Source organism: Cetorhinus maximus, chromosome 23 (genome assembly GCF_964194155.1).
Source record: "Cetorhinus maximus chromosome 23, sCetMax3.hap1.1, whole genome shotgun sequence".
NCBI lineage: Eukaryota > Metazoa > Chordata > Chondrichthyes > Lamniformes > Cetorhinidae > Cetorhinus > Cetorhinus maximus.
The window spans coordinates 32,221,953-32,241,698 of NC_135901.1; positions in this window are offsets into that span (position 1 = coordinate 32,221,953).

Consider the following 19,746-nt stretch of genomic DNA (forward strand, 5'->3'; position numbering starts at 1 on the left):
GAGCGATAAGTCACTGCCAGTACAGGCAACGCTTACGAGATCAGTTTATGATGGGAGTGTTAACGACAGGGTGACTGTTAGGTCATAGTTCTGCCAACAAGGTAACTATAAAACAGGAATCTCAACTAAACAGTCGCAATTAAAGCAAGGCATTTGTTACAACATCACCTTTAGGCTGAGTTTTCCACTACAAAGTCACTAATGCGCTTGGTTATCAGGGGAAATGTTAACCTTCTGCAAAATTGTGTCAGTCACTACATCCCTTCTCTCACTCTTTATGGGAGAGTATTCCTAAGCTTTACTTGACTCTGTCATCCTCTGCCTTCTCTCTCTATTGATGGGAAGCCTACCCTATCTTTACTTCAATCTATGTCATTACCTATGACAACCATACCCTTCTCCCCCACCTCTATTGGTGGGGGTACCTCCGTCTTCTTTAGTTGAATCTCTCTCACTCTACGCCAAAATTGCTTGATCTGGCAAAGAATTGTACAAAACACTGGACTGGGCAAGGGGAAAAATAACCAACAATAATTGTGGAAACTAACAAGAACATGGATTGCACCTCACTGAGCATCACACCTGGTTTCTTCGAATGAATTATTAAGAAAAAAATATTCTCTGCTGCAAATTCCAGCAGTGAGCGCTCTAAAAAAACACCCTTCAACAGAGGAAAGTGAGGCAACAATTTGCCTTTTCTCAGATTTTGGGGATGAAATGCAGTGCTAGCTCAAGATCGTCTCGTGATAATCAGCTGGACCTTCGGTTTCAATCTGACAGCCTGGAAGAGGCAGATGATGAGCTGCCATGAAACCGTTAGTCAGTGGAATCACGCAGGTAGTTAACAATTACACAAAGGGGGAATAGGGAGACAGGCGAAGAAATTGACAAAATGCCATAACGGCAGGAGGCACATGAGTATTTATGATTGATAGGTGGATGTCAAATCTCTGTTAAATCACTAGATTTGTTATGTTGCTAATGATGACAGAGTGCACAAGGTCAAAGTGCTTTAAATTGTTCAGCATTCCCTCAGTTGACAGTTCTGGTCTAATTAATGTTAGATGGATGTCACAGCAGATGTCAGATGAGGGACATTATAAAGACGCATGATGCAATGCCCTGCCAGAACAATTTTCAATGAGACAAATTTATATGGCTCGAGAAAAGGGTGTTAATTGGCTGGAAAGTGGGCCCTGATTGGCCTCAGCATTGCCAAGGAGAATGTACCGGCGAAAACAAACCCCCAAAATGTTTTGTTTTAATTAAAAACAAGACAAGTCGAACCTGATTGTTTGAGGGTTTGACAACGGAAATGTGCCAGGAACGAATTGTCAGCCAGGCGTTTCATAAATTGAAAAATGCACAATATCTGCATATATTGTTCCTGTTGATGGACTACAGCGCCCAGCGAATGAACATATGCACCTTATACCAAGTTTAAGTGAGCCGCCTTGTGAGAATGACTTGCGGCCTTAAATTGAATGTTCATCTAATTGTTAGCACACTTGGGGTTTTTCAGTAAGTGCTGTCCAATCACGAAATCATGTCTATTATTGGATGCGATGTTATGAGTTTAGCAAGCATGCGTTGCTTGAGTACAGTCAGTGCTCCGCCTGTTGTGAGCAGTCCAAGTGACATGGTTTTTGTCTAAATTCACCAGCCTTTGGGGCGTATTGTCTTCATACCTGGCACCACACTGGAACTGAGATACATACACCAGGCTAATCACTTTTGTCGCGGGCAGTCCGTCCTTTTGGCATAAAGTCAGTATCCTGCTAATGGAGAATGCCACTCCCATTGTTACAGCACAGCAGAAATGCAAAATATCTAGCTTTACGTTTTGATGAAATTGTTCAGGTGCCTATCATGCCCTGTTTCATTTGAGGTAGACTGGACACGTTTCAGGACTGAAAGTGGTGGCCTTAGAGTTCAAGAGTTTGCGTGATATGCAATGAGAAGTGATCTGGTTAGCGTAGCCATTATCCCTCTGGATCGCTTTAATGGAAACTATTCATCATCAAGAATACCAGTGGGATATAATGCTCTGACTGAAGAGACAAAATTCGTGTGGATTTAAAGGAATCTGAAAGATTTTCAGAGCTTTAGCTAGATTGATTAGTTAACAAAGAAACAGACACAGTGAGATCTCTGTGCTTAGAAGTTTCCAGACTGGAAAAGGAGAATGAAAAAACAAGTAGCAAGCCAGGGAGGTGAGAATAAGTTCGGCCTTATCGCCGGAGAATAAATCACAGCCTTAGGAGACAGTGTCAAGTAGAAATGTGTTGTGGGATTTTTTGTTGTTTTAAACTTTAAATGTAGGACATTGTATTCTGTTATTTAAAGCATAAGTGTTCTAGTGCATTCTATTTTACGAATGTTACTTTTATCTTTCTTGTTGCAATAAAATCTTAAAATTTGAAATCTGCCAATCTATGAAACTTAAGATATAATTATCACTATTGTTGCTATCCACCAGGATAGTAAAAGCAACATTATATGTCAATATTCTTTCAATTTGATACCATCCTTAATGTCTTTAGTTAGCCACAGGTGGTACATCATTTTCAGAGTCCTCCCTTTTCAAGTGAATTGATGTTTGTTGACACTTAAAAGTAAATAAAAGTATCTGCATAAATGCCTCCAGATTCTTCTCTAAGGTATTAACTTTTAACATATTTGCACGTCCATTGTAGGCAATTCTATCATCACACTCTTGTAATTGCATATGTTTGAGTTTTCAACACTAGGTTCAGACCCACGATTCTCGCCTTCAAACTGAGTGTGATATTCTATCATGTTAAGATCAATCGTGAACATTTTTCTTGTTTGATCGTACCATAATTTCTGTAATTCAGAACATTCAAAGTGGATTATTATTGGACGCAAACATTCAAAATGCAATGTTTGGAGGCACGGTATAAGGTTGTTAATCTCATTCTTAGCACACTTGGGATTGTTTACTAAGTGACGTCCAATCATGCAATCGCATCAAATGTTGGACATAATGTTCTGAATTTAGAAAGCATAGATTGGTTGCAAATGGACAGTACTATCCCTGTTGTGAGCAGCCAGAAACGAGGCTTTTGTTGCAATCGACCAGTCGTTGGGACATATGTCCTACATTCCTGGCAACACAGTGAAACTGAAATTCAAATGCCTCATGACTCAGTTGTGTGGTGAGCAGAACATCTTTTTGGTATGAAGTTAACATCCTATTAGTGGAGAAAGGCATTTGTATTTCTCTTGCAATGTAACATTGGCAAGCCGCAATCTTCACCTTTTCCTCAAATCATTCAGAGGTGGACCGGCAAATTTTCAGGCCCAAAAGCGATGGCTTTAACCTTTCAAGTGCTGGCATCACATGCAGAGAAAAACGATACGATCAGGGTGTCCATTATCCAGCAGGATAGCTTTGATGCAACCTACTGCAGAATCAGACTTGAACGGTAAGCTAATGGCTCGGGCCCTAATTACAAGTTTTCCAACCAGGCCAATCGTATAGGTTGTGGGGCAGGGGAAGCCAAATGCAAATATTAATCAGTGTTGTAGACTTGTGCTACACAACTTTAAGGAACACAGGATCGTATTGATCAACTTTACTCCAATCGAGGAAAGGAAGCTGGTTAGAACGTTCCATTACAAATCTTCTCTAATTAGGATTTGGATTGGCAACGACAATTCAAATAACATTTCAACCTATATACACGTTGACATGCAAATACTTTGAGAAGAAAACAGTCCAATGTAAGCCCTAGTGATCGCAGATAACAGTGTTCCAAAAGCATCGTTGCCCCTCACAGGTCATAAGCCCCTCTTTGAGAACCTCAGGAATGGTGAAAGACAGAGAGAGAGACAGAGAGAGCGATCTGGGAGAGATAGAGACTCCTATTCTCTAGTGTTCTTCACGCAGAATATGGGTCATAGATAGCTCTTGCAATAAGGAGGCAACATTGTTGATTGTTTAAACGAGGCTGTAAGTTTCGTCTAGTGCTCTAGCTCGATGAAATTCTGTCCAACCAACCCTTCTGCACGAAAGTCAGTTCTGTAATTCGATGTTTCCAGGCAGGAAAATGGAAAATGAAGGAAGCAATGTTGGGAGTTGAGAATAAGCTTGAGGAGGGTCGATGGAGAATAAATTACCCTCCTAAGGTTCAAATGTATATTAGAAATGTGACGTGAGATTTTTAGCTGTATTAAAAATTAAATGGAGAATGTTAGTTTTTTCGAATATTTAGAGTATACCTCTATTACTGCGTATTTTTTAACAAATGTCATGTCTAGTTTGTTTTTAACGGTAAAAAGTTGAAACTTGAAATCTTGTTGTGTGATCTTTACGATGAGTGACCGAAGATTGCAATATTATTGAAAATGTTATTGGTGTCCGTGGGGTAGCAAAAGCAACAATGCATGGATTTTCTATCAATCTGATCGCCCTCTGAGCTTTTATAGTTAGCCGCCGATGGTGCATCACACTCATAGAGTGCTTCCATCTCTATGGAATGTATGATTGTTGAGACGTGTAAGGTAACCCCTTAAATGCATCTCACTTCTTCTCTAACATTGCCTTATAACATATTTTCAGGTCTACTGTAGCCAATTCTGCCGTCACAGTCTTGTGATTGTCTTTGTGTAATGTTAATACACTAGTTTCAGACCCAGGATTCTCGCCCTGAATCTGAATGAGATATTCTATCATGTTTGGATTAAACGCATCTAGAACATCCTTCACTATGAGTTCATAACATAATTTCATAACTTCAGAAAAAGTGCACCGTGAAAGTCAAAATTCTCAAAGCAGACTATTACTGGGTGTTGATTTTCCATTTATAAGATTTGAAGTCAAAATATAGCAACAAAAAGATCAACAATTTATCTGTCGATTTCAAAGTAGAATGTGGTCCTAAGGCGCTTCAGAGAAGCTTTTTCATGGTTGAGCTCCGTATTTGAAGAATTTGTAACGTGGACATTCAGGAGGTTAAACCTTGTTGAGTAAGACCATGTAAAATGCAACCTGAAGAAGCAAGTTATGCAATGTAGGTTTGCTTTCACTGCAAAATAATGCATATTGTTTACATTAAATAAAATCTGTGCATATTCGCAGAAATCTCATTTTGATCATTAATTGGTTCACACAGAGATACTTTAATCTAAATAATCTTTGCTATTCATATGTACAGCCAACAATTTTTTACTTGATTAAGTAACACTCGCTAACAAGGAGGGTTTCAAAAGATGCTGCATTTGAAACAGTTTTCGTGACTTGAAGGAGAACATGCACGTTTATCCTTCCACAAGGTAGAGGTCGCAGGTTTGGAATGTTCTGAGGAAGGCGGGTTAGCAAGTTGCTGCAGTGTACCTTGCAGGTTGTACACACCACTGCTCATGTGCACCATTGGCAGAGTGAGTGACTGTCTAATGCGGTGGCAACGGTCCGATTCAAGTGCGATTTGAAGAAAAAAAATCATTCACGGGTATATGGGCTTCGCTGGCTGGACCAGCATTTATTGCCCCTCCCTAATTGCCCCTTGAGAAGTTGCAGCTGAGCTGCCTTCAGGGACCCTGCAGTCCAAGAGGTGTAAGTACACCCACACTGCTCTTCGGAAGGGAGTTCCAGGATTTGGACCCAGCGACAGTGAAGGGACGACCATATATTTGAAAGTCAGACCGGTGAGTGACTTGGAGGGGAACTTGCAGTGCGTGGTGTTCCCATCTATTTGCTGTCCTTGTCCTTCTAGATGGTCGTGCTCTTTGGTTTGGAAGGCGATGTCTCATGAGCCTTGGTGAGTTCCTGCAGTGCATCCTGTAGATGGTGCACACTGGCTGCTACAGTGCGTCAGTGGTGGAGGGAACGAATGTTTGTGGATGTGGTGCCATTCAAGTGGGCTGCTTTGTCTTGGGCAGTGTCAAGGTTCTTCAGTGTTTTGGGAGCTGCACTCATCCAGGCAAGTGGGGATATTCCATCACACTCCTGACTTGTGCCTTGTAAGTGCTGGTCAGGCATGGAGGAGTGAGGAGGTCACTCACTCGACGCAGGATTCCTCGCCCCTGACCTGCTGTTGTGGCCACAATATTTATATGGCTAGTCCAGTTCAGTTTCTGATCCATGGTAACGCCATGGGTAAAAGGATCCATTGAACGGGGAGCGGACTCCTGCCCAAAGAAGTGAGCATGGAGACGAAGGCAGCGGAAGAAGAGTTCAGCATCGTGCCGAGCCCGGAATTCATTGAGATGAGGGCCTAAGGGTATGAAACTAATTCCTTTGCTGAGCACTGAACGTTCAGCGTCGGAGAGGGGAAGGTCAGGGGGTATAGTGAATACACGGCCGGAGCTGGGATTGGAAGATGGGATGGGGATAGAGGGAAAGGCAGGGGTGGAGGGTCCTGGATGGGTGTTGGTGTCGATGAATTGTTGGAGCTTGCAATGCTTTGAACCTGAAAGAAAGAGACAAAGTTTCTTGTTGAGGCCCTGGATGAGACGAAGAATAAAATGAAACTGGGGGCACGTGCAGCTTTGAATAAGTGTGCGGTGGTGCTGCTGGAGGGAAATGTCGAGTGTGTTCATATGGCGGCACATGGCACTGAGTGTGGATCTCAGAATGCGACGAGAACAGCAGTCCGAGGAGAGTTGTATGTCCCGGTGATACCTGTAATCCTGGGTGGGTTAGAAACAAGAGGGATGGAACTTCAGTTGAAATCCACGTGGGGTAAGTCAGAGATGGAGACAGTCACTGGGGGAGGAAATATGGCTGTGAAAGTGGGTTTTAGTAAACACCTTGTCAAACACCAGGAGAGAAATGGAAAGCAATGAAGGTGAACTAAAAGAGAGATATGAAAATCCTGACGGAGAGAAGAGCAAAACTTCTTCAAGGTAAGCATTCCTTGAAGAGAAGTGCAGCCAATTAAACACTAAGATAAAGCAAAAAACTGCGGGTGCTGGAAAACAAAAACAAAAACAAAAATACCCGGAAAAACTCAGCAGCTCTGTCAGCATCTGCGGAGAGGAACACAGTTAACGTTTCGAGTCCACATGACTCTTCAACAAAACTAAGGAAATTTAGAAAAGAGGGGAAAGATAACATGTTTTAAGGAGGGGGTTTGGGACAAGATGAGCTGGATAGGGGGCCAGTGATAGGTGGAGATAACCAAAAGATATCACAGGCAAAAGGACTAAGAAGTTCAGGTTGTGATATTACCTAAAGGAATGTGCTAATTAAGGGTAGAAAGCAGGACGAGAAAGGCACAGATAGCCCTATTGGGGGGTGGGGTGGGGAGAAGGAATCGAAAAAGGCTAAAAGGTAAAACAATGGATGGTAATACATTTAATAAATAATGGAAATAGGTGGGAAAAGAAAAATCTATATAAATTATTGGAAAAAACAAAAAGGAGGGGGAAAATCGGAAAGGGGGTGGGGATGGAGGAGAGAGTTCGTGATCTAATATTGTTTAACTCAATATTCAGTCCGGAAGGCTGTAAAGTGCCTAGTCGGAAGATGAGCTGTTGTTCCTCCAGTTTGCGGTGAGCATCGCTGGAACAATGCTTCAGGCCAAGGATGGACATTTGGGCATGAGAGCAGGGTGGAATCTAATAATTTATATAGATTTTTCTTTTCCCACCTATTTCCATTATTTTAAAATTTATTTCCATCCATTGTTTTATCTCTACCTTTTAGCCTTTTTCGACCCTTCACCCCACCCCACCACTACTAGGGCTATCTGTGCTTTGCTCGTCCTGCTTTCTACCCTTAATTAGCACATTCCTTTAGATAATATCACAACCTTCAACACCTCATTGACCTTTTGTCTGTGACATCTTTTGGTTATCTCCACCTATCACTGGCCCTCTATCCAGCTCTTCTTGTCCCACCCCCCACCCCCCTTAAGCCAGCTTATATTTCACCTCTTTTCTATTTTTACTTAGTTCTGTTGAAGAATCATGCGGACTCGAAACGTTAACTGTGCTCCTCTCTGCAGATGCTGACAGACCTTCTGAGTTTTTCCAGGTATTTTTGTTTTCGTTAAGCCTGTATATTGTCCAGGTGTTGATGCATTTGGGCAGGGACTGCTTCAGCATCTGAGGAGGCGTGAATGGTGCTGAACATTGTGCAAGCTTCAGTGAACATCCCCACTTTTGACCTTATGATGGAAGGGAGGTCATTGATGAAGCTGCTGTGGGCCAGGACACTAACCTAACTAACTCAGACAGTGATATCCTCGAGCTGAGATGGCTGACCTCCAATAACTACAACCATCTTCCTTTGAATCCAATCAGTGGAAATTTTACCCACTGATTCACATTGAACCCCATTTTTCTGGGGCCCCTTGTTGCCACACTCAATCACATGCTGCCTTGATACCAATGTCACTCTCAGCTCACCTTGGGATTTCAGCCCTTTTGTCCATGTACTATCACACCACTGATGGTTAAGGCTGAGTTGTTAAAATACCATTGGGGAAGTTTACACAACTGTCATAGCCTATTCTGGCAATTTGTATGTTTCGAGATGCAAGCTTTGAGTTCAGTAGTAATAAGACCACCGAGTCTCAAGAGATTTTTTTATAAATCTACACTAAACTTTAATTAAGATAAGAAAGATTGTAAGCACATACATATGCCTACAAAATTACTGCTCTAATAAACACAAAAACCACCTAATTAATCTGACTCTCATTTACACCCCCGGTAAGGCAACTGAAAAACACATAGATTTAAATAGACCCATGGCAAAGCACACCCCGAACAGTCACATTTAAAATGAATTACTTTCAGCTCTGGGACTTGAGGCTTACAGGCTGGAGGCTTTTGATTTCAGAATCCCTCCTCATTTTACCAACAGCGTTCTCTTACTTTATAAATTTTCCTCTTTGAATGCAAATTCTCATTGTCAATCGGTGTTTTTCTTTCACTTTAGGCCTTCTAATAATAGCACTCTTTCATTATATACGCTTTACCAGTAAGCTTTTTATAACAATAAACACATTTTTTTCTGAGCTGCACCTGCTTAGGTGTAATATTTCACCCGCTCTTTTGAATGGCCTATTTCCAAATGCAAATTGCCCCCTTTACACATCACTTTCTACCTCCCCATGTTTACCTAATTACCATTTCGAACATACTTCTCTTTTATACACAAAACCACCAAGACCAGCTGGCTTTAATCCAATTAAGACACACACACACACACACACACACACATACATACACATAGACATAGACACCACAAAAAACTATTTTAAAATAATATCCAATGACATTATAGACATTATTACATCTGTTGACATCGGCTTCCTTACATAAAAATGAAGCATCGTAATTCCAAAAGGTAGCTTCATTTTTATTAACCCATCATGCACTACCTCCGATACGTAACTACATATTTACATAGAAACATAGAAACATTGTAGCAGGAGTAGGTCATTCGGCCCTTCGAACCTGCTTGGCCATTCATTATGATCATGGCTGATCATCCAACTCAATAGCCTGCTCCCGCTTTCACCCCATATCCTTTTATCCCTTTCACCCCAAGAGCGAAATCCAACTCCTTCTTGAAAACATACAATGTTTTGCTCTCAACCACTTTCTGCAGTCACAAATTCATCAGGCTCACGACTCTCTGGCTGAAGAAATTTCTCTTCATCTCAGTACTATTACATTAACAGACACTTGTGTTCTCATAACTATATATATATATATATATGTAATATATAATATATATATATATACATATGTATATACAAATCCTTGGTATCTGCAGCAGTCATTCAAATTCAGTGTCCAGGTTTCAAAATATCCAGTTTTTACATTTAACCTTGAAACCCATCATAACGCATCTGCAATCAGATCCTCATGCAGAAACTTGTCTTATCAGTCAATTAAGTGGTTGCATGAATTAACTCAACCTGTTTAGCCTCGCACTTCTGTCTCGAAATTTTACACGAACTTGAAAGGATTGTGGTCTGTAGAAAGAATAGTTTCTGTCGAATTGTTTGCCACACAGTTTTCAAAATGTTGCAATGCTAACACCAATCCCAACGCCTCCTTTTCAACCGTTGAATATCTTCTCTGTTGTGCATTCAACTTCCGTGAAAAATACGCTACAGGTCTTTCAGTTCCAGTGTCAACTTCGTGAAACAGGATGGCCCCAATATCAATATCTCTTGCATCAACGGCCAATTATAATTTCTTGGCGTAATTGAGTACTGCCAAAACTAATGTCCTAGCTACAACAGTGATCACAATATGAAGTGCCTTCTGACACTCCAGTGTCCATTCAAACTTTTTGCTCTTGTTCAATAGTTAAGTCAGTGGAGCAACCACATGGCTAAAATTTGGTACAAATTTTCAGTAAAACCCACTCATGTCCAGAAATCTTAAAACTTTTATCTTTGTTGCAGGCACTGGGAAATCCACTTTCACATCTCTCAGAGCCACCTTACCATGTCCAATGTTATGGACTTGATACGTAACTTGCTCTTTTGTAAATTCACTTCCAGCCAAGTTTATTGACAAATTAGCTCCTTGTAATCGAGTAAATATTTTTTTCAGATGTAGTAAATGCTCATCCCACCTCTGGCTGAAAAGTATTAAGTCATCAATATAAACAGCACAATTGCTTGGACCTGCAACTACTTTCTTTGTCAGTGTTTGAAAATGTCGCAGGTCCATTCTTCATACTAAATGGCATGACTTTAAACTGATTTAGTCCATTTGGCGACACAAAAGCCAATATCTCTTTTGCTGTGTTTGATATTGGGACTTGCCAACATTATTTTAGCAATTCGAACTTTGTGAAAAATTTTGATTGTCCCACTTTCTCAACGTAATCCTCAAACCATGATATGGGAAACGAATCTGCTTTTGTCACAGAATTCACCTTTCAATAGTCCACACAAAGTATTTGTGATCTATCTGGTACAATAGGCGAACTCAATGATGTTGCTTTAGAGCATGAAATCAATTTCCTTCTGCACTTGTGATAAACCTTCCGGCTTATACATAAGAATGTTGCCTTATTGAAGATGAAACTTCGACAGAGACATCATGGATAGCTAAATCTGTCCTCTCCAATTTGTCTCCACAAATGGTTTTGTGTGACTGCAATAGCTTTCACACATCACTTTGACACTTGTCTGGAAGGTAACTCAATGTTACATTTAAGTTTTCAAATACACCCTCATTATCCAATCTGATGAGAGGAAAATACATTTCAGAATCCTGTCTTTCTATCCCTTTCTTATTATCTAGCACTACTTATAAATCTATTTGATTCTCTTCCGTGTCAAACACTTTTTAAGCATATTCCCATGACACACACTCTGCTTCTTTCGTGTGTCTGGATTATTTATTAATTAATTTAGTCGCAAAATTTCTCTTCAGTCATGTAAGGCGCAATAAACTTTGCCTTTAATGAGTCACTCAGCACTGGTAACATTCCTTCCTGCAAAAAAATTCCGAGCTGTAGGCTTCCTGTCTGCTTTCACTCTTATCACTTGCTGTGATATCTTTCAATGTCCCCTAGCCAAGTCGCATGTTCTGTCTAACCTCTGTCTGAAGTTTGATACGTAATCCAGGAGAGCAGTTTCTGGATTTTGACCCACCAATTTCTCATCAATCAGTTTCAGTGGTCCCCTTACCTCAGGACCATGAACTAGTTCAAATGGACTAAAACAGTACAATGCATTAGGCGCACCTATAATAACAAACAACAAGAATTGAACTTCCCCATCCCAATCATGTGGATAATCGTGACGGTGCACTCTCATAATAGTTTTTATTGTTTGATGCCATCCTTACAAAGCTTCTTGTGACTCCGCTGATAAGCTGTTGAATGAAGCTATTTATCATCAAACTCTTCATTGCTTCCATAATCGGCTGTCACATAAAACTTGAACCCCATATCTTGTAAAAAGTAACTCTTACACAATCTTATTTGTAATTTTTCTTCAAGGTATGGCTTCAGAAAACCTGGTAGCCACATCCAAGATTGTTAGTAAGCACTGATTTGAAGTCTTCGATTTAGGGAGGGGTTGTACTCAATCAATCATGACCTGAGTAAACGTTTCTTCAATGTTCATATTGGGATTAAGGTGCTGTCTTAATCACCGCTTGTGGTTGCCCTATTGCCTGACATGTGTTACATGTTCTGCAGTCTTTGACTATATCTCTGTGCAACTGGCCCAGTGAAATTTTTCTTTACCTTTGTTTGAGTCTTTCTAATTGTTAAATGCCCCCATTCAATTTAATGAGCAATCATGAGAAAGTCATTTCTATACTCTAATGTAATAAAAATCTGATGTTCCTCCCTCCAGCTTCCATTTGCTGAGACATGACCCGGTCTCCATTTCCTCATTAAAATATCACCCTGCAGGTAATAACATTCTGGGATACATTTTGCCTCTGTTTCTGTGTAAGCTGTCTGATATAACTGTTTTAATTGCAAATCCTTCTGAGGCAACTCAATTAACTACTTTGAGTTAAGCACTTCAGTTGATTTCTCCTCACCTGTGCCTTTATGAGCAATGTTTTCAAGTAGCGTGCCTGCTAATGCGATTTCAATACCTTCTTCCTGCCTTTGAACTGCCTGTCTTTCTTCTTTTTCTTGCTTCAACCTGTTTGCGTCTGATCCCATTATCACACAAACTGGAAGCAATCCAGAATGCTCCTCTTGTAACAAATCTGTTGAAAACATTTCTATGGGCTGCTCAACTCCATAGGCATCACCCAGATTTGTGATCCAGCTTTTTCAATATCCAGAATAAATTGAAGCCTTGCAATGGGCAATTTTTCCACCACCTCAAGAGTCCCTTCTCCAGTTTTCCTCTTACTTTTTAAATTTGCCTTTCACAGGGGGATATGTTTAACATCTCCATGAACGCTGTTTCTGCAATACTCCCTTTGAACAACAAATATCACTATCTGACAATATTAAGGGCTGAACAACCTCTGTGTCTCTTATAATTTAACATCTTCACCTATTCTACGCTGCACACATTGAAAGTCATTCCGTTCACACATAAAATCTTTAAGCATTTCTGTTACCTGCTCCTCATAATTCCCTTGGGTACACAGTGAACACATTCATCCTCCTTTGCCTATCACTGATCCTGTTTTACTTGTGTACAAAACGTTGCTTTATCCTGTGCCTGAACCTCAGAACCCAGGTTATTTTGCCTCCGGAACTTTTCTTCAACCCTATAATTCCAACAGATTTTTCCTGCAATCTCCAACACTGACGTCTTGTGCACTGCCACCCCACCACCCCCCACCCTTATTACAATGAAAACATTTCAACTTTCCAATGTCACCTCTACCTTCAGCACCTTTCTCTTTATTCTGAGAAAGAAAACTTCCTGGTAATTTCCAGCTACTCATCCTCTTCCCCACCTTCCTTTCACCTTCTCACGTCTATCCTTTTAGGATTTGAAAGGGTGCTGAGGCAAAGGTTTAGCTCTCTGCAATAACTCATGATCATCAGCCACCTCTGCTGCTTGCCTTCTGGATCAAACCTTTGTTCCTCCTGATAAATTCTCACTACCAAAGGAATTGAATCTTTAAATTGATGGAAAAGAATTACTTCTCCAAGAGCTGCAAAGGGTCTCTCTATTTTCAACACCCGTATCCGCCAGTCAAAATTAATTTGCTTTACTCTGTCAATCTCAATATGTTTGCCCAAATTGTTTTCTCATAATCCTAAATTTCTGCCTGCATGCTTCAGGAACCAAATAATGTGCAGACAAAATAGCTTTCTCTAAACATATCATAATTCACCGATACTTTTTCAGACAGCAAAAGCATATACATCATGTAATCTACCCACCAACCTTGATTGTAACAATAATGTCAAGTTCTCTTGCAGCCATTTCATCTGATTAACTATAATCCCAACTGAAATAAAGAATGACTCAACATGCCTTTTCCCAAACTTGGGAAGAGCTTGTAGAAATTTAAATATCACCCGCTGGATTCTGGATGTGTCCTTCCTCACCTCCTGGCGTCTCTTTTTTTTAACAGCCAAAATTTTTCAGGGGGAATTCTATCTCTCTCTCTCTCTCTCTCTCTCTCTATATATATATATTTCTCTTTCCTCCTTCTCTATCTTCACAATTTCTAACTTCCATTCCTGTTATTTCCTTCCTGTGACTTTCTCTCTGCTCGTTTTGGAATGCCCTTTCTCGTTCCTTTTCTTCCAATTCAATAGTTTACATTTGCAGATGAATGTGAGCACTTTCCAATGAACCACACCTAGGAGAAGTCTGCCTGTCAGGCATTCCTTCCAATTTCCAATGCTGTGCTATCACTTCAATTATGTCTAATTTCCTAGCCCCTGCCGGTAATCCCATCTCTAATTATTCCACCAACTCTGTCACCTTATTCCTGGATCTAGTTTGTAACACAATCAGGTTACATATTCTCCTCCCAGACAAGTCTTAGCAATTACCAAAACCATCTGGCAGTCTCACCACATCATAAATAACTCACACTCACCCCATAATTCAAAGCTCTTCTCGTACTCATAACCTGAATATTCACCAATTACAAAAGATTTTGGAATGACAAATATATCCCACAAAGAATCCCTGATTATTATCACACAGCCGATGGTTAAGGCTGAGTTGTTCAAAGCCCAGAGTGAAAATTGAAAAAACTGTCAAGACCCATTTTTGCAAATTGTATGCATCAAGATGCAGGCTTTGAATTCAGTAGTGATAATGCCACTGAGTCTGAAGAGGTTTTTTTATAGAACTAAATTAAACATTTATTATTACAAGAATGATTGTAAGCACATACATATGTCTACGAAATTACTACCATAATAACTATAAAAATCCACTCTCATTTTACACCTCCGGTAAAGCAACAGTAAAACACATACATATAAATCGCTCCCTGGCAAAGCACACCCTGGACTGCCACATTCAAAATGAGTTTCCTTCATCTCTGGGTCCTTGCAGGCAGACTTGAGTCTTACATGTTTGAAGCTTTATATCTTAAAACCCCTCTTCCTTTTACAAACAGCCTTCTCTTCCTTTATACATTTTCCTCTTTGAATTCAAATTCTCGTTGTCACTAGGTTTTTTGGTTTGACTTTAAGTCTTCTAATAATAAAACCCTTTCGTAATACACGCAAAACTGGTAAGCCTTAAAAATAAACAGATTTATTTTCTGAGCTTCACCTGGTTAAATGTAATATTTCACCTGCTCCTTTGAATAGTGTATTTAAAAATCCAAATTGTCCCTTTTAAGCATCACCTTCTATTTCCCTATGTTATTGAATTACCATTTCAAACCTTCTTCTCTTCTCTACGCCAAAGCCTCTGTACTAGCTGGCATTAATCCAATTAAGGCACACACACATACGGATACATGGAAACAGGCACCACTAAACTCGATTTTAAAATTATTCTGAATAACATTATCGACATGATTATACCTTCATGACACCATGTTTGAAACAAGGATGTAATGAGGAGAGGAGATGAGTGGCCCTGGCAGAACCCACACTCCGCTTAGTGAAAAGGTTATTGCTAAGCAAGTGTTGCTTGATATCACTGTTGATGAACACTTCCATTACTTTACTGATGATGGAGAGTGGACTGATGGGGCTGATGAGTATTTCCCCTGCTTTTTGTGTAAAGGACATAACTGGGCAATTTTCCACGTAGCCGGGTAGATGCCAGTGTTGTAGCTGTACTGGATCGGCTTGGGAAGATGCATGGCAAGTTCTGGAGCACAAGCATTCAGTACTATTGCCAGAATAATGTCAGGGCCATAGCCTTTGCAGCATCCAGTGCCTTCAGTCGTTTCTTGGTGTCACGTGGAGTGAATTAAATTAGCGGGAGGCTGGCACCTGTGATTCTAGGGACCTCTGGAGGAGGCCGAGATGAATAACTCGCTCCGAAATTCTGGCTGAAGATGATTACAAATGTTTTAACTTTATCTTTTGCATTGATGTGCTGTGTTCCCCAATCATTGAGGGTGGGGATATTTGTGGAGCCTCTCCCTCCTCTAGTGAGTTGTTTCATTGTCCACCACCATTCACTACTGGATTGGGCAGGACCACAGAGCTTAGATCGGATCCGTTGTTTGTGGGAGCACTTAGATCTCTCTTTCGCTTGCTGCTTGGCAAACAAGTAGTCGTGTGTTATAGATTCACCAGGTTGACGCCTCATTTTTAGGCGCACCTGGTGTTTCCCTGGCATGCCCCCCTACTCTCTTCATTGAACCAGGTTTAATTTCCTGGACTATGGTAATGGTATAGTAGTGGAGATGCCGGTCCATGAGGTTACAGATTGTTCTCGAGTACAATTCTGCTGCTGCTTATGGCCCACGGCACCTCATGAATGCACAGTCTTGAGTTGCAAGAGGTGTTCAAAATCTATCCCATTTAATAAGGTGGAGGTGCCACACAACACGATCGAGTCTATCCTTAATGTGAAGGCGGGGTTCCACATGTGGAGGCGAAATGCTGTGGTAAATGCTCCCGATACTGTCATGGGTAGGTGCATCTGAGGGAGGAAATTTAGTGAGCATGAGGTCATGGACGGTTTTCTCTCTTGTTGGTTCACTCTCCACATGCCGCAGATCCAGTCTGGCAGCGATGTAATTTAGGACTCACCTAATGGTGGTGCTACAGAGCCACTCTTGCTAACAGGAAGCAAGATGTTTCCTTACCCATGTTTGATCTGATGCCATGCGATGTCATGGGGTCCAGAGTCGATGTTGAGTCGATATTGGAGTTATTTGAACGATAAAAGGGAGCCTGTAGACGTAGTGTACTTAGATTTCCAGAAGGCATTTGATAAGGTGCCACATCAATGAATATTATAGAAAATGAAAGCGCATGGTGTAGTGAGTGACACCTTAGCACGGATAGGATGTTGGCTAGTCTTTTTCTGATTAGCAGGAGGGGGCCAGTGGAGTCCCACAGGGATCTGTACTCAGGCCTCAAATTTATGCGATTACATCAATGACAGAGATGAGGGTAGTGAAGACATGGTTGCTAAATTGGCAGATGACACAAAGAAACGCAGGAAAGTAAGTTGTGAGAGGACATGAGGAGGCTGCAGGTGGATATAGATAGGCTGAGTGAAGGGGCAAAGATCTGGAAAATGGAGTTTAATGTGGGAAAATGTGAAGTTGTTCACTATGGCAGGAAGGACAAAAAAGCAAGTATTACTTAAATGGATAATGGCTGCATAATTCTGAGGTGCAGAGGGATCCAGATGTTCTAGTGCATGAGTCACAAAAAGTTACTATGTAGGTACAACAAGTAATTAAGAAGGCTAATGGAATGCTATCCTTTTTCATGACAGGGAATGAACATTAAACTAAGGATGTTATGCTTCTGTTATACAGAGCATTGGTGAGACCACACCTCGAACACTGTGTGTAGTTTTGATCTCCTTATTTGAGGAAGGATGTAAATGCATTGGACGCAGTTCAAAGAAGGTTTACTAAATTCATACCGGGAATGAATGTGTTGCCTTAGAAGAAAATGTTGGACCATCTAGGTTTGCTTCCATTGGAGTTTAGAAGAGTGAGGGGTGATTTGATTGAAGTATACACGATCCTGAATGACCACGACAAGGTGGGCGACGAAAGGATGTTTCCTCTTGCGGATGAGTACAGAACTAAGGGACACTGTTTAAAAATTAACCGTCCCCCTTTTAGGACACAGAATAGGAGAAATTATTTTCTCTCAGAGGCTTGTGCGACTTTGGAACTCTTTGCCTAAGAAAGTGGTGGAGGCGGGGTCATTGAATACCTTTAAGGCAGAGGTTGATCGATTCTTGTTAGGCAAGGAATTAAAGGTTACCTGGGTTAGATGGGAATGTGGAAATCGAGACACAAGAAGATCAGCCATGATCTTATTGAATGCCAGAGCAGGCTCGAGGGGTTGAATGGTCTAATCCTGTTCACATTCCTGTTTCTTATGTTTTTCTGACTTCAAGGCAATTCCTACCGAACTGTATACCACTGTGGCCGCAACCTGTGACGCCACCTGTGCTGGGTCTGTCCTGCTCATGTGGGCGTCTGGGAAATTATATGTAAGATATGATTCAGGGAGAACGGCTCTGCTTGACTGGTCTGTGAGGTAACTCTCTCAATGTTGGAATCAATAGGGTGGACTTTACAGGATCATCCGGTGCCTCCATCGATGCTGGTTGTGTCTGCCCGGGATTCTTCCTTTTTTGATACTTTGTAGCTGTTGCGCAGGTCACTTCAGAGAGCATTTTAAGAGTCAACTACATTGTTGTGAGTCTGGCCACATGTAATTCAGACTGGATCGTGTAAGGACGGCAGGCTTCCTTCCTTAAATTGAACCAGATGCGTTTTTTTTTAACGGCAGCCATCCTCATAGTGCTTTTTGTTCAAGATTTTAAGAATTCAAAAATTCAAGAATTTAAACTGCACGATTCGGATTTGCACCCGGGTCCCTGTAGAACTAGTCCAGCAACAATACCACTACTACACCTCCTCACCTGCAGTACGTTGAGTTTCTTGTGAGTTTTTGTGTTGAAATGTTCCAGGCAAATGCGGCCAATTTGCTTCACATTTTTCAAATATGACTTGTAGATGATGGACAGTCTGTGCGAAATCAAGAGGTGAGATACTCGCTGCAGAATCCCCATTCTGTGACCTGCTCCTGTAACCAAAATATTTCGAGGTGGTTCCATTTAAGTTTCAGGTGAATGGCAGCCCTTGGAATGTTGATAGTGTGTGATTCAGGAATTTCAATGTTATTGAATGTCAGGATAGAAGGAGAGATTATCTCTTTTCGGTTATGGTCATTGCATGGAATATCAATGGAGTGAATGTTCCTTGCCATTTATCAGCCCAGCACCTAATATTATCCAGGCCTTGCTACATATGTATATGGAATTGTCCATTACCAGAGAAAGAGGGAATGCTGCTGAACATTGTGCAATCATCACCGAAAATCCCCACATCTCACCTTGTGATAACTGACCTAGGACACTACATTTTGGAAATCCTGTTGCGGTGCCCTGCGACCTAGATGATTGACCTGAAACAACCACGAGCATATTTTTTTCTCCAAGGGTAGCTCAAACTCGTGCTGAGCTTTGCCCCTGTTTCCAATTTACCTCGATTTTTCCAGGGCTCCCTGATGTCACAATCGTCATATGCTGCGTTAATGTCAAGAAGAGTCATTCCCACTTCTTGAATTCAGTTCTCTGCCCGTTTTAGGAGCAAGGCAGTAGTGTGGTCAGGAGCTGAGTGGCCAAGTTGAAAGAACAACTGAGCATAAGAGAACATGTCATTGCTGAGTCAGTGCCGCTTCATCGCACGGTGATGACAACTTCCTTCTCTTTGCTGATGATCGAGTGTAGGCTGCTGGACTGCTTACTTTCCCGTTCTCCATTTTCTGCTTTTTGTGGGCAAGGATTCCCTGGGCAATTTTCCACATTGCCCGGTTGATACTGTCATCGTAGATGCCTTGAAACAGCTTAGCTTTGAATTTGACTATTCCTGGGAACCAACTCTTTAATACTGCTGTAGCGATAGCGTCAAGGCAAATACGCTTTTCAATATCGAGAATCTTCAACCGTTTCTTGATATAACGTGCACTCAATCGAAATAATTGTATGTTAACATTTGTCTTACAGGGGCATCAGGAGGAGGCCAAGCTGAATCACTTAGAGGGGAGGACATCTAAATCATCATCAACAGCAGATACATTCTATGAAATTGAAAGAGGTGCAAAGAAATCCCTATTTCTCCTGT